Here is a 16,672-nt window from a genome sequence, read left to right as displayed (position 1 = left end):
ATCACTTCAGCAACCCAGTTAATCAATTAAGACCTTGATTAATCGATTAACGTGTTTAAAAACGTAACTGATTCTGTTTTTCCAAGTTCTCAGTTTCAACAACTTTTCAAAAACTTATGTTAATCGATTAAATCATGCCTTAATCGATTAACTGCATATTTCCAAGCATGTTTTCAATTTCCAAAACTCAAATACGTTATGCACTGAATTTATACATGTTCAACACTAAGTTTATGCCTAGGATGCACAGATTACATGTATTTATATGATGCATGAACATATTATAAATGGCATATCTCAAAACTGAAAATGATTTAAAGTTTTATGCATATGAGACATGTATTGAGTTTACCTAAGCCTTAGACTCAACCTAAACTAATTACTAGTCTAAGTCTAATACCAATCTAGAGACTTAAGCATGTTGATTTGTTGATGATCTTCAAGCTCTTATAATCACAAGTTGTCCTCATCAAAACTAAACACATAGTGAGAAAGCTTTCCAAAGTGCTATCTTGACATGTGCACTTTCAGTCAAGAGGCCAAAAATCGACTAAGGCCATACTTAGGAGCTGCGCCAAGCGCAAATGCACTGAGCAAAGATAATACACCAAGCACAACTTGTCTAGATGAAGAATTGAGTCAGACGAAGAGATGTCTCAACTCTTCTCCCTTGCACTCAGCGCCAATATAAAATTTCATATTGAAAAAAGGGTATCGAAAAAGTTGAGAAGATATCCAATTTTTAGTTTCACATACTATTTCGATGTGCATTAGAATGTTTTTGAATTCTTTTAGTTCCTAGGTTGGTATAGGTTGAAAACAAGATGTAAAGGTGCATAATTATGATTGATGGAGTTGATATATGCTCGTGGAAGATGTATTATTTCTCTTTGGTTGTATTTTCTTAGTCTTTCCTTGCTTTAATTTTTTATGAAAATACTTAGCTAAGATTCTTTTTTGTTGAGATTGATTGTAATATTCAATTGAGTATACATTTGAAATTGATTTATGTTAATTATGGGGTATTAATTTTTATGAGTTGTCTTTGTTGTGTTTAATGTTTACTTGGTGGATGACTATTCTTCTTGTATGACTTTGGGTGTTGAGCTCATAAATTTTTTTGGTTCCATAGCCCAAACTAGAAACTCATATTTTTAGTGTAATTCTAAACATAGTCTTATGCTTAATTGTCACATGTGTGCTTGTGTTAGTATGATTACTAGACATGAATTCATATGAGCATTGAATAACTCTCAAACTTGCTAACATAGACTACAAGACATATATGTATATTTACTCGTTAATATATCTTAATCTTGTTAATCCAGATGCTAGGCATAGAACTAGTTTATGAAGCTACTAATATAACCAAAAGATTGATGATTAGTACAATTGAGGTTTACTGTATGTTAAGTGCCAAAAAGTTGTATTTGAACTTTCAATTTTGTGGCACTTTAACTCTTTACTTAATCCAATTTATTGTTTAATTGATCATACAAGTATAAAATATATTGCATTACCAAATATCACCTTTAGAGTGTTTGTACAGTCCAAAACCAGAGAAATTATTGAAAAAAGCTAAGTTCCGGAAAAAGTAAGGATTCATCCGTGAGTAGTCCGGGTAAAATTGTGACACTGCATTCGTTCACCATTGGATCAACCTGAATTTTGGATATGTTGTTTCTAACAAATAAAAATTCAATATCAAGAGTCAGATCGGTGAAATATGAAAAATTGGTTGCACTCAATACAACTTAGAAAAATTCAGGCGAACCTGTGCCATGTGCAGAAGTCGCACTTAGTGAAAGTAGTAACTTGTAATCTACGCTCAGCAAACTCTGGCACTCAACACAATTAAATTAAAAAATTCAACATTTAGTCTCTGCTTCGAATACACTTAATGGAAAAGGGATGTGCGCTCAATGCAAGATGTGCACCCAATGTAGGTTGTTGTACTGAAAAGTCGAGTTGGGCTAGTCGAAGCAATGTGCTCAAGGCATAGGAGGTGCAATGAGCATGGAATCCAGATTTCAAACACTACTAAAGGATGTTAACTTAGTTTTATGAAGAGATGTTAGAATAGGGACACTTTGTACTCAATTTCTTTTAGTTTTTAGGGTAGTTTAGCTTGGATTGAGGTGAGAACCAAAGGGGAAGACTAGAGGAGCCAATATATGCCCTTTGAGGAGGTAATTTCTTCTCATATAAGCTTAGTTTTTCTCTTTGTGTTTAGTAGATGTGGCAAAATTATCCATAATCCATCCAAATTAAATTCATCTAATTCCATTCGTCGGAGCTAATGGATTTAAATAGATATAATTCAATGAATTGTGTTGATAATGGATGGATTCAAATCCATCAATTATATATAGTGGATGTTCAAGGATATATTCATTTGGATGGATACACAATCTATCCAAAAAAATAGAAAATGAAAACCTTTCCCCCCCAAAAAAGCAACATGCAAACCCCTTTCATTCTAACTTTTAACAACATCATCCTTTTTAACAAAACATTCCTTCAACAACATCTTCTGCTATGGAAGTTTCTTTTTTCAATATCTTCCTTCCTTCTTATGTTCACTGAAGGTTTCATTTTCCCCAAGTTTTATTATTTCTCCAATTCTTTATTTTAATTTTGATGTTCCTTGAAGATTGATTTATATATCTTTTGATTCCTTTCTCTCATTAAAACCCTAAATTTTGTTTTTGGGAATTTAAAAAATAGGTATTGGAATTCATGCATGAAGGACATTTGAATCACAAGGTAATTGTCACTTACTCCTTCTACAGGTAATGAATAATTCAATTTTCCATGATAAACACTATAATATCTGTATTTTCTCTTCTATAGGTAATGAATAGCTTTTGTCTATAATCACTTTATGATTTGATAATTAAGATGCTATAAATTAGCATCTGAGGCATTTTTGTCTACAATCACATTTGTTTCGATATGATTTTAAAGTAAACCACATTTTGTAATCTGAAACCAGGCTTGTAATACGTATCTTTCAGGCCTTAGCTACTTATTACGGTTAAGTAATGACTATTATATTCTCTTTTTAATTTGTATTTTTATCTTTGTATCATATCTTTCTTCCATGGATGTTGATTTCTTAGTTTCCTTTGAATCTATTTTGCCTATTTAATGCACTGGTAGTATAAGTAATGTGTCACAATCTAGACCCTATGGTCAAATTGGGGGCTCATTCATGAAGCCTATAGATTATGTTAACAATGCTGATATGACTAGTGTGTTGAGTGAATTGGTGAAGAAAATAAATATAGTTATTGTAGGTGACAGTTTGGCATATGTTGTCTAGTTAGAAATATTAACATGATTTCCACCATTCTTATGGGAGAGGAAGTAGATATATTTATTTTGAACATTTGCTATGTTATTCATTCAATGAATATGTTTTCTTTTTAACGTAGTTAGACTCTATGAATAGGTAAATTCTTTCTTTTAAATGTAGTTAGACTATGAATATTTTTATTATGATGCAAGTTGGATGGTCTTGTTGACTTGTGCCTTTTTATCACATGAAACAGTTTCTTATTCAAAACATATCAAATGAAGAGGAGCAGACTGAGATGAGTTCAGCCCCATTAACAAAAAGAACAAGGTTTGTAGCTTGGGAACATTTTGAAAAGTTTAACCATAAGAACAGGGATCCTAAGGTTAAGTGCAAAAGAGATAGTCAATTGTACATGTCAAAAGAAGGTGGTGGGGCCTCAAATATGATACATCATATTAGGATATGTGGCATTGAAATGGAAGAGGTATTGTCTTATCCTCCCTTGGAAAATATCAAGTGTAATAATCAAGCATGGTTTATCTTTCTCGTTTGTGGAACTTGAAGTAATTAGGGACCTTCATCGGTTCTTAAACACTCATACCAAGATAATATCAAGAAATACTGCAAATCTGATATCTTGAAGGTTTATAAGAGAAAGAAAGAAAACCTTAAATGCTACTTAAAGTCTATTCGTGGTAAGATATGTCATACTTCCAATCTTTGGTCTTCCACCATCACTGACCAATACATGATGGTAACTGCACATTTCATTAACAAGGATTGGGAATTACAAAATAAAGTGATAACTTTCTTTCGATTCCCACCATCCCACACTAGTGCAAATGTTTAGGATAAGTTGTTAAGTTTTCTTAAGGAATGGGGGATTGAAAAATAAATATTCACCATCATTTTAGACAGTGCAACTGATAAGTGCCAAAATACGTAATTTTCATACACTTTTGATGGCACTTATCCTATGCAAAAATGTGAAAATCAACTTAATTTAACACTTTTTAGATAAATTTTGTGCGTTTAAATACTATAATTTTTTATCACCTCTTGTCCAATTTTCTTTTTAATTTTATAGGATATTGATTGAAAAGAATTAATCCAAAAGATAGCCAAGAATTCATGCTAAATCACAAGCCAAAAGTCCAAAAGGAAATGCTCAAAACAAACAAGCCAAGTACGACATGTTGTGTGCTTAGCTTGTCACCAAAAAAGATGACTTAGGCTTGAAGAAAAGTACCTTACTACACCTTGAAGAAACCCAAGCTAGGTACGCAAAGCAATGCACAACTCAAAAAGCTTACCTAGACTTGAAGAAATCTTGCTCAAAGTGCCAAGTAACCAACTAAAATCAAGTCAAAAACTAAGGAACAAAGGTTGCTTTGGCTTGAAGAAAGGTAGGTTCCTTCACCATGAAGGAACCAACCAGGCAGCTAGGCGTGGGCTAAAGGTAAGCTAGGCGGCCAAGCCAAAAGCCTAGCCATGAAGAAAGTTTGGCCAACTCATCAAGAAACTTACCTATTCTTTACTTAAATGCTAAGCACATGACCTAATGCATGACATATGTTCTGAATAGCCAAGTAGGAGGTGTCAACATGCATATAACATAGCCCATAATAGCCTGTCCAAGCTAGCTGGCCAAGATGGGATAAGTTGCTGACCCACCAGCTGTGGGTGTGCCAAACCGCCTGACCAGGGCACTAGGCGGCCAGGGAGGGGGGGGGGCAGGTAGCCCTAACATTGCCTATAAAAGGCACACCCATTCCTTCAATGTAACACATTGTACATAATTTATAAATTCCTCTTCTTATTCCCATTTTGGTTCTCTCTCTTTTTAGAGTGTTCTTAACTTGTTTTTTTAGGCTTTTATTTCATTGAAAGTCAAAGGGAATGGAGTTGGAAAATAAGGTGCAAAAACCTGATTTTGTAACTTCATTTGGAATCAAAAGCATTTCATCCTTGGATAGATGACTCATGCTCCTACACATTGATTTGGATTATGGTGTAATAATATTTCATTTCTTCATTTGTATCATATTTTGATTTCAATACATTCAAGTTATTACCTTTGGTTAAGTTTTGATTCTTTATGAAGTTCTGAATGTGGTTTTAGCTTGATCACCTAAAACTTGATTAAAGATCCAAAAATTCTTCTTCTTAAAGTGTTGACAAATGAACTAAAAAGTATAACCTACACCTTAGTTCACTTGCCACATCTAGCATCAGTTTTAAGTAACTTATGATCAAGGCTAAATAATGTTAATGGAGCCTGAAGTAGGGTGTGACAACCGGCTCTAACGAGTAGAACTTAACTATTGTTTAGTTTATCTCATAAGGTTTGAAAATTATCTTTTCATACTAGGATACTAGATGAGTGATTTAGAAATGACGTGTGGAATTAACCGAAAATATAACACATAACTTGTTAATGTTTTCCAAATCATTTGAGTCTAGAAATAATTTCATCTTTCAAACCAATTTTCTCCTCTTGAATTTGTAAATACTTAGTTTCTTTACTTTTCTTGTTTCTTAGTTGATAAAATCACAAAAACAAATTTATGTGTCTCTTACTTTTGATAAAAGATACAAAGTGTGAGTATATTTCTATTAGGCAATTCCTTGTGGTTCAACACAACCATATACTATACTATAATTGAATCTTGAAAAGAGATGCAAGTGTAACATAGTAAAATGTTGACTTATAAATTTTATTGTTGATGAAAAGATTCCTAAAAACATAAGTTCAAACCAATTCATGGTTTGTAACTTTGTACACAGGAATAAAATGCAAAAGAGTGCAATCCAATCAATGGATTGTTACTTAACAAATAAAGAGCGGTGAATAATTAACTAACCACTAACATTTACTTTCTGTCATTTACTTTTGGCACTAACATTTACTTTTCGTCATTTACTTTCCGCAACTAACATTTAGTTTCCGCAACTAATATTTACTTTCAGTCATTTACATTTCCGCAACTAACATTTATTTATTACTTTATTCTTTATACTAACACTTCGAAAGTAGTGGTACGGTTAACTTCTAACTTTATTCTTTTGTTCATTTTATTCTTTGATGCCAACCTTTCATACGAAATGGTATGGTAACTTAATAAAATGAGACCGACCTTTATGATATGGTTAAAAATAACCCGAAAAGGGAGTAAATAAATAAAGTCACCAAATAAATAAGTTGTTCATCACTCATCACTCTAAAATAAAATATACTTGCAACAACCAGGACAACCCTTCAACAAAGTGACACGTTTTGTTGTTGAGGGGGGAATTCCTGGCTTAGTGAAATCTCCCATTTCAACAAATTGGTGCCTCTGCCGGGGAATTGCTAGATAATAGAAATTCATGCTTATATTTTCTTATCAATAGTAATTATAAATACAATTTTCTTTCACTTTTGTATAAATTTATTTTTCTTTCTGTACATCTTTGAATTATTTTTCTATGTTGTACATTAAAAAAAATAAAAAATGCAAAAAGAAGTAAAAGATAGAACTAGTGGAGTGAAAACCCACTAGTTAAGAAACCTTTTGTTGTTATACAATTTTTAGGTGATGAGGAGGTAGCCCACATCAACTTTTTCAAAAAATAGCATAAAAGGGATTGGAATGAGAAAGGATTGGTGGCTGGATTTTTTTTTAAAAAAGAAGAAGAAGCTGGATCTTCAAAATTCCAAAAATGGAAGCTATTCTAATTCTTAAAGGTTAAGTATTCACAATGCACTTTTGGATGCACATATTTAATTATGACACTTCAACCTACATATCTATAAACATGCTTTAGTTGATGATTTTAAAATTGAGAAACAAATTTTTAAAAACTAAGAGCATGCTTGATAAATTTGTGCCAAAAATTAATTTTTCCAAGACTTGATAACTCCTAAAAAGTGTGTTATTTGGTTTACTACATTGATATTCGGTTTACCATTTAACCAAATAAATTCATGAACATCTGAATGGATTTATTTGTGGCTGTTTGAATTGATATCTTGCTATTTGGAATTCCATAAAATTCTGTTTGGATTTGCATTTATCAATTGGACTTGAAAAATGCTTAAATTTTTACTCTAAACATCATTTCATGAAAAAAAAAACATGTTGTTTGATTGGAATTTCTTTCAACCAAATTTTATTAATGAAAAAAATGTTTTAGACATTAAGAAACTCATAAATTTTAGACTAACCTCAAGGAAAAAGAAATTTGCAAGTTCTAATGATTTACAGGAAAACAAGTCCAAAAACAAACAAACAAAAATGATGAGTTGACTCTAATGACACTACTATCTTGGAGAGTATAGTAAAATCAAGGAGAATGGGATTCTGAGTTCTCCTAAAAGGTTTGGTTAGTTTTTCATTTTATTTCTTTAAAAATGTTACAAAAACTTCCTTAAAATATTTTCAAATTCATTTTAGTGTGTTTTTTTTTTGTGTTTTTTTTGCTTTTAACTTTTTTTAGTGTGTTTACTTGCTTTAAATTTTTTGTGTGTTTAATTTTTAGTTGTGTGATTACTTTAGTTTCTTTTTGACATTTTATTTAAAAAGTGAAATTGTTGAAACTAAACTTAGTAAATAACACAAACCTGACTTACACATTTTTTTACAAGATCTCTAAACTTTGTAAATTAACAAGCTTTGATGAGCAACATGACTTGAAAATCATAAATTTTTTGTGATTAATTCATAATGTCATAACATTGATAAAATGCAAACTTTTTGTAAAACCATTTATCACGAACTTGTGAATTTGTTTGAAAATCAAAGAGTTGTACATAAACCAATCATGTGAGGGAGTGTTAGCCAAACACAAAAACTATGTGAACTTAGTGAGAAACTTTTTGGTTTTGCACAATTGATTTTGTTTGAATCTTTCTTTACTTGGTTGCACACAATTTAATAGGAAATGAACAAGGCAAGTTCTTTCAAATAGAATGAGCCACTTGACCAAAAATTATCAACCATAAATAAGAACATCCTTTGTTAACCCATTTGAGTCTTAAAAAGAAAAAGTATTTTTCAAACACAACCCTTGAGCCTAATATGGAAAAACAAAAATGAAATCTCCTATACTTTTCAAGTAAAGAAAGAGCATTTTTCAAAAAGAATGTTGATGGAAAAATTAAGTTGGGGGGATTGGTTGACCATGTAACAAAGTGTTCAAAATAAAAATTCTCAATCTCTTTACAAATCAAAAAATGTAAATAAATGCTCCAAAAACAAAAAAGAGTAAAAGAGGTTGAGAAAAATCATGAAATGTTACACAAAATGGTCAAGAAAAGAACGAGGCTGGAAGGAAAAGAAGAAAGGTGAAAAAGTTGAAAAGAGACATAAATTTAAAAAGATAAATTATTTTGCTCTCTTTTAACTTGAAAAGTGTCTTTGAATATCTTGAAAAACCAAATTTCTTTGATAACCAAGCCTCATTACAACATAAGGAAGACCTTAGTATTCCTTGAAAAATTTGTGCAATCAAAGTAAGTGTTAAGATGAAAAACAAAATTAAATTCTTGCAAACCAAACAAGTTGAGTTTTGAGTTAAATACTTACTCATTTGGTTTCATGCTTGAACCATGTGTGAAAATGCATCTCTTTGATTGATAACAATTTCTTTAAGTGAAGTGCTAAATGAATTTTTGAAAAAGATGTGTTCATTCATAGTTTGAAGCAATATGAGTTAAATTCACATGATCATAAACACATCTCATGAAACTTTAAAATGATGCATAAGTTATGATCTTGTCCAACATATTTTTTCCCAAGGCCAAGTAGTTTTTATTTTACCTTTATTTGGGGATAAACAAAGTCTTAAGTTGGGGGAGTTGATAAGTGCCAAAAATACCTTATTCTCATACACTTTTCATGGCACTTATCCTATGCAAAAATGTGAAAACCAACTTAATTCAACACTTTTTACATAAATTTTGTGTGTTTAAATAATATAATTTTTATCACCTCTTGTCCAAGTTTCTCTTGAATTTTATAGGAAATTGATTGAAAATAATTAATCCAAAAGTTAGCCAAGAATTCATGCCAAATCACAAGCCAAAATTCCAAAAGGAAATGCTCAAAACAAACAAGCTAAGTACGACATGTTGTGTGCTTAGCTTGTTACCAAAAAAGATGACTTAGGCTTGAATAAAAGTACCTTACTTCACCTTGAAGAAACCCAAGCTATGTATACAAAGCAATGCACAACTCAAAAAGCTTACCTAGACTTGAAGAAATCGTGCTCAAAGTGCCAAGTAACCAACTAAAATCAAGTAAAAAACTAAGGAACAAAGATTGCTTGGGCTTAAGAAAGGTAGGTTCCTTCACTAGGAACGAACCAACCAGGCATGGGCTAAAGGTAAGCTAGGCGGTCAAGCCAAAAGCCTAGCCATGAAGAAAGCTTGGCCAAATCATAAAGCAACTTACGTATTCTTTACTTAAAGGTCAAGCACATGACCTCATGCATGACATATGTTCTGAACAGTCAAGTAGGAGGTGTCAACATGCATGTAACATAGCCCACAATAGGCTGTCCAAGCTAGCTGGCGAAGATGGGACAAGTTTCTAACCCACCATCTTTGGGTGTGCCAAACCGCTTGACCAGGGAGTTGGGTGGCCAGGAAAGGGGAACAAGCGGCCCTCACATTGCTTATAAAAGGCACACCCATTCCTTCACTTTAACACATTATACATACTTTGTAAATTCCTCATCCTCTTCCCATTTTGGTTCTCTCTCTTTTTAGAGTGTTCTTAGGCTGTTTCTTATGCTTTTATTTCATTGAAATTCAAAGGGAATGTAATTGGCAAATGAGGTTCAAAAACCTGATTTTGTAACCTCATTTGGAATCAAAAGCATCTCATCCTTGGATAGATGACTCATGCTCCTACACATTGATTTGGATTATGGTGTAATGGTATTTCTTTTTTCATTTGTATCATATTTTGATTTCAATACATTCAAGTTATTACCTTTGGTTAAGTTTTGATTCTTTAAGAAGTTCTTAATGCGGTTTTAGCTTGATCACCTAAATCTTGATTCAAATATCCAAAAATTATTCTTCTTAAAGTGTTGACAATTGTACTAAAAAGTATAACCTACACATTAGTTCACTTGTCATATTAAGCATCTATTTTAAGCAACTTATGATCAAGGCTAAATTATGTTAATGGAGCATGAAGTAGGATATGACAACCTGCTCCGACGAGTGACACTTAACTATTATTTAGTGTATCTCATAAGGTTTGAAAATCTTCTTTTCATACTAAGACACGAGACGAGGGATTTAGAAATGGTGTGTGGAATTAAACAAATGTATAACACATAACTTGCTAATGTTTTCCAAATCATTTGAGTCTAGAAATAACTCCATCTTTCATACCAATTTTCTCCTCTTGAATTTGTAAATACTTAGTTTCTTTACTTTTCTTGTTTCTTAGTTGATAAAATCACGAAATTTTTTTTATATGTTTCTTACTTTTGATAAAAGATACAAAGTGTGAGTACATTTCTATTAGGCAATTCCTTGTGGTTCAACATAACCATGTACTATACTACAATTGAATCTTGAAAAGAGATGCAAGTGTAACATAGTAAAGTGTTGACTTATAAATTTTATTTGTTGATTAAAAGATTCCTGAAAACATAAGTTCAAACCAATTCATGGTTTGTAACTTTGTACACAGGAATAATATGCAAAAGAGTGCAATCCAATCAATGGATTGTTACTTAAAAAAATAAAGAGTGATGAATAATAAACTAACCACTAATATTTACTTTCTGTCATTTACTTTCGACACTAACATTTACCTTTTGTCATTTACTTTCTACAACTAGCATTTACTTTCCGCAACTAACATTTACTTTCAGTCATTTACATTTCTGCAACTAACATTCATTTATTGCTTTATTCTTTATTCTTTATACCAACCCTTCGAAAGAAGTGGTACTGTTAACTTCTAACTTTACTTTTTTGTTCATTTTATTCTTTGATACCAACCTTTCATAAGAAGTGATATGATTAACTTAATTAAATGAGACCGTCCTTTATGGTATGATTAAAAGGAACCCGAAAAGGGAGTAAATAAATAAAGTCACCAAATAAATAAGTTGTTCATCACTCATCACTCAAAAATAAAATAAACTTGTAACAACCAAAACATCTCTGCAACAAAGTGCACGTTTTGTTGTTGAGGGGAAATTCTTGGCTTAGTGAAATCTCTCATTTCAACAACAACATATAATATAAACATTGTGAATTTGTTGAAAAAGAACCATTTAGTTGGAAATGGTTTAGTTAGTGGTGGACAATATTTACATGTTAGGTGTGGTTCACATATTTTAAATTTGATTGTTCAAGAGAGTTTAAAGGTCAAAATTGATGTTTAGTTCTAGATTCTCGAGAATGTGATGCATGTTAGAGGTTTAGATGTATGGAAGTCAACAATTGCATCTTGTTTAGATCAAATTTTTTATTCCAAAAGTTCAAAAAGGGTATGTCAAGATGTACCAACTAGGTGAAACTCCACTTACTTGATATTAGAGAATGCTATAGGGTTTCATGAAGCATATGTACACCTTTGTGATGTTGAACCAAACTTTGATAGTTGCCAACCAGAATAGGAGTGAGATGGTTTAGAAAAAATAAAAATAATTAAAACCATTCTATGATTTCACTATCTTATTTTCAGGTACCTCTCACCCAACAACAAATATGTACTTTTTTAGTGTATGGAAAATTCAAGTTTCACTTAGGGATGCTTGCACTTATGATGATAGGATGGCCTCATGTGTTGCATGGTCAAATAAATGAAGGGGAAATTTGAAATATATTGGGATTCTTATAGTTTGATTCTCTCATTTGTTGTGCTTTTAGATCTTCGCTATGCAAATGATTTGGATGAGTTTGGCGAGTTCCAATATGCAACGTATGGGTCAACAAGTAATGAATCTGATTTATGTGTGATTATAGGGAAGAATTAGATATATTAGAGTATTGGAAATCAGTAGAATTCAAATATCACAGGCTTTCATTCATGGCACGAGATATCTTAAGTGTACCAATAATAACAGTTGCATCAGAATTTGCATTCAACATTGGAGGACGTATCTTGGTAAGTATCAAAGTTATCTTTTTATGTACAAATGATTGGCTTCATGGAACTCCTCGTGAGTTTCTAAGTTTTCTTAACTTATACTTTTAAGTTCTCTCAATTTTGTATTTAATGTTGTCTTTTTTCTATTTATAGTGGAACCCCATAAATTTAAATGATGAAAAACTTATAGAAGACTTTTCAACTTACTCTACATCTAGGAAATGATATTAGTAAGTGGTGTAATTAAATATTGATGATTTTATGGTACTTAATAAAAACCTTGAGAATGTATTGATCCTATCTTGACTTTGGAGTAATTTCTTTTGATTAGTTTTTAAAGGATTTAGTTGTATTAGATCTAAGGAGTATTTTAATCCATTTTGATGTATATGCTATTTTTTAGTGCATTTGGCTTGAGAATAATGCTTTTGGAGTAATTTCTTTAGGTTAGTGTCTTTGTGGATGCAGGTGTTAGAATGCTAAACTATTTGTTGGTCATTGTACATGAAGCTCCCCTATTACAAAATTCGTGTCCTCTTTGTAGAAGACCTTGTCATGATTGTTACTAGTTATTTTTAAGTTTCAAACTTATGTTGATGCAACATTGTCAACTTACGTTATTTTAGTCTCAAATTCTGATGGGAATATGCTTTAATTTTATAGTTGGTGCTTGCTACAAGTTTATTGCTCATTTTGCTTTGGGTATAAAATATTTTTTACGTAGCCTTCACATAATTGCATTAAGTGTTTAACATTTTTGGCCAATCTATTTCTCTTGCACTCCTTTCAAGTGGATATTTCAACTATCTATCAATCCTGTAATTTAACTTTGATAAATATATTTTATATTTGTAACCAACAACAAAACATGATGAGTGAAAGAAATAACAAAACAAATCTATGGATTTCATGATATATGTCAGATTTTTATACCAACAGTAACCTGAAACTCATTTGAAGATTTTAATATAATAAGTTTAAGCTTAACCATGTTATTTACCATTAAAAGCTTAAAAGTTATTTTTTTAAGTTTATCATCTTTTAAGTTTTTGGATAAAAACTTCAAAAATTCACCTTTTATAAGTGTTTTAAGTAAAAACACTTTTTAAAAGTGTTTTTTAAAAAACAATTTTTAAAAATGTTTTTAAAATGTGATTTTTAAAAATGATTTATTAAATAATAATTTTTAAAAGGATTTTTTTCTTCAAATAATGGTTTATTAAAAATGTTTTTAGTTCAAATTAAAAAAAACAAATAGATTGGATATCCATCTAATCCATTAAAATGGATACATGCATTAGAATTCATCCATTATGTTTGGATATGGATGGAGTGGATGATTTAAAAATGTGATTTTATAGATTTATATGGATTGATGGATGACTTAAATATGTGATTTTATAGATTTATATGGATTGATGGATGACTTTCCATCCATCAATTATGATCTAAATCTAAATTCATCCAATTGTCACCCTTAGTGTTTAGTTACCATAATGTGTAGCTAAAACTCTTCCTTGTTTGTGATTGAATATAATATGATCGTAATGTATATTTTGATTCAAATTTATGCTAGTTCACTAAGTTTTGATTTTTATGAGTTGTTTATGTGCTAAATGCTTAATTTAAGATTGATCAACTTTTCGTATGAATTGTGAACGAAAATATTGGAGAAATCCTTGTTGTATTTCTAATTTTATTCAACTCATCAATTTGGTATAATTGCTAGACATATATTTATATCAATTTGTCACTTCATGCATATTATTGTCTTAGTTGCTAGACATAGTGCTAATTCAACAACTTAATAACTTTCAAACTTGTTAACATAGACCACTAGACATAGAATAATACTTAACATATCATATATCTTCATTTTGTTAATTTAGTTACTAGACATAGAGTTACTTTAATAAGTTGTTAACATAGATCAAGACATTGACAAATAATACAATTGAGGTGTTGTATTTTATTCAATTTCACATGCATAGACTGCTAGAATAGATGTATGATTTTTTGAGTCATAGTTCTTCATCTTGTGTATAAAGTTACTAGACATAGAGTTTTACTTCATAATATACTAAATGTTGGGTATTCCTTATGATTGGTGACATACCAATCCTAGGATATTGAATCTCATGATTCTCACACATATATATGACACAAAGGTTGCATTGTCATACCTGATTCCATGTTCCTGAATGTGCTCCTTTGATCTACGTTTCTGAAAGAGGTTTTGTGGTATGATGACCTTCCTCAACCAAATCCCTGATTCCTCTTGGGACTTGCGTTTTCACTCTGATGGGGAGAGGAGAAAACTGAATTTGATTTGGTGTGTTGGAGACCATAACCTTCCTTATGGATTAACTTATAGGGTTCCTATTATCCCCCTATGGGTTAACTTGATGGGTATCCACCCATTAAACCCATATCCTTTATCAGATTTTTGAAATCTAAGGGGAGCTGGTAATTAGATCACTTATAATATAACCCCGGAAATAAATAGTTGATATCATTGTATCAAATATATGATGCCCACCTTAATTAGAAATTATAAATTTCTAACAATCTCCCACTTGGGCTTCATATCTTCCTGAAACAATTATATCACAGGTTCTTTAGGCGCGCATCTGTATGCTATTTACATTTAGACTTCTCCTTAATACAATCTGGTCCATCTCATATATCAACTATGGAACCACCGTAACTTTCATCACATTTAAGTGTGACTCGACCATGATGATCACCATATTAATATACTCAATGACATAGATCAAATATGTATGTGTGACATGGAAATTTCATGCAATATAATCTCAAACACGTCTATTTCCAGCTACTCATTCTTTATTCTTTAGTGAGATCAATCCAAAGTCTTTAATTGCAACATAATAGTTATAATGCACAATTTCGAAATGAAACAATAAACCATCAAATTTATTATGCATAAAAAATGTATATAATATCCAAAGCAAACCCTTAGTCAGTGCTCATGAAAGACTTTAGGTACCAAACCCTTAGTCAGTGGATCAACTAGCATAAAATTTGTCCCTATATGTTCTATGGAAACTTGTCCATTGTGAACACTTTCTTTAACAACCAGAAACCTTATGGCAATAAATTTTGACGTTGTAGAACTCTTATTGTTGTTGGAGTAAAGAATCGCGGACTTGTTGTCACAATAAATCCTCAATGATATTTCAATACCATCGACCACACGTAAGCCAATGACAAAATTCTACAACCATATGCCATGGTCTGATGTTTCAAAACAAGCCATGAACTCTACAGCCATGGTTGAAGGAGCTATAAGTGTCTATTTCGTAGACTTCCAAGAGATAATACCTCCAGCTAATACAAACATATATCCAAAGGTGGAGTGTCTACTGTCTAGACATCCAATAAGTGAGCATGTATGATGAGCAATATATTACACACTATTCATAACCTTAATTTAGAATGATTGATTATTCTTGGTGCCTAATTGACTTTGTTTCACATGGTTTAGTGTTTTAGACTTTATTGGACTAATATTCCTAAAATGAGTTAATTTGGGATTATTTGGCCTGATTAAATCTATTACCATTTTCATATTACATTTGACACCAATGGCATTTTGGGCATTATGGAAGTCGAGGATATATGTTGAAGTGAAGATTGTATTTTTAATTTAGGAGTTGTTTTTATTGTAATTTAGCTTTGGGCCTATTGTTTAGGCCCAATTTGGTTTTATGTGTGTTGGAGGGGTTAAATTCGGATTCCCCACTCCAAACATACACACTTTTACTTTGCCTCACCTTGAAACAAAAACTCATTTCTGTTTTCCCTCTTTTTGCTCTACTAGGGTTTTACTCCATCATTTCTCATTTTCGGTTTGTTCTTCCATTGCCATGGAAGGCTAAATTTCTGGACTAAGTTCCTTTGGTAATGTATCACAACTCTCGAGGTTTTGTTATTAATGCATTTTCGATTTTTTACTATTGATTTCTCTATCCTATTTATGAATTTGGTTGCTTAATCCTATTGTTTAGAAAATTGGTTTATGAGTTTATCTTCGTTTAGTTGATTTACTCTCTAGTGCATAAATGCTTAGTTTGTATAGATTTGTTAATGTTCCATGCTTATACTGATTTCGCTTAGTTAAAGGCTTAGGTTATGAAACTATGCAAATTAGGAAGATGATGTTTGGAATCTAAAATTAATCTTTTGAAACCGAGGATTGAGTTGTGAACAAACGAACCAAAGGGATTTAGCTGTTTTATTACATTGC

General features: G+C 31.4%; 1 long non-coding RNA gene across 1 annotated transcript in view; it reads left to right on the top strand.

The window, feature by feature from the left end:
• LOC109356484 overlaps positions 1-3,314 on the top strand; it is a 5,250-nt gene extending 1,936 nt beyond the window's left edge. The window contains exons 2-3 of the long non-coding RNA XR_002108737.1: positions 796-802; positions 3,169-3,314. This is a non-coding gene — a long non-coding RNA (uncharacterized LOC109356484). The remainder of the gene's footprint in view (positions 1-795; positions 803-3,168) is intronic.

The sequence above is a fragment of the Lupinus angustifolius genome, chromosome LG09 (genome assembly GCF_001865875.1).
Source record: "Lupinus angustifolius cultivar Tanjil chromosome LG09, LupAngTanjil_v1.0, whole genome shotgun sequence".
NCBI classification, from domain to species: Eukaryota; Viridiplantae; Streptophyta; class Magnoliopsida; order Fabales; family Fabaceae; genus Lupinus; species Lupinus angustifolius.
Note: the sequence above shows the minus strand (reverse complement) of the source record. Positions and strands in the feature narration are given on the sequence as shown.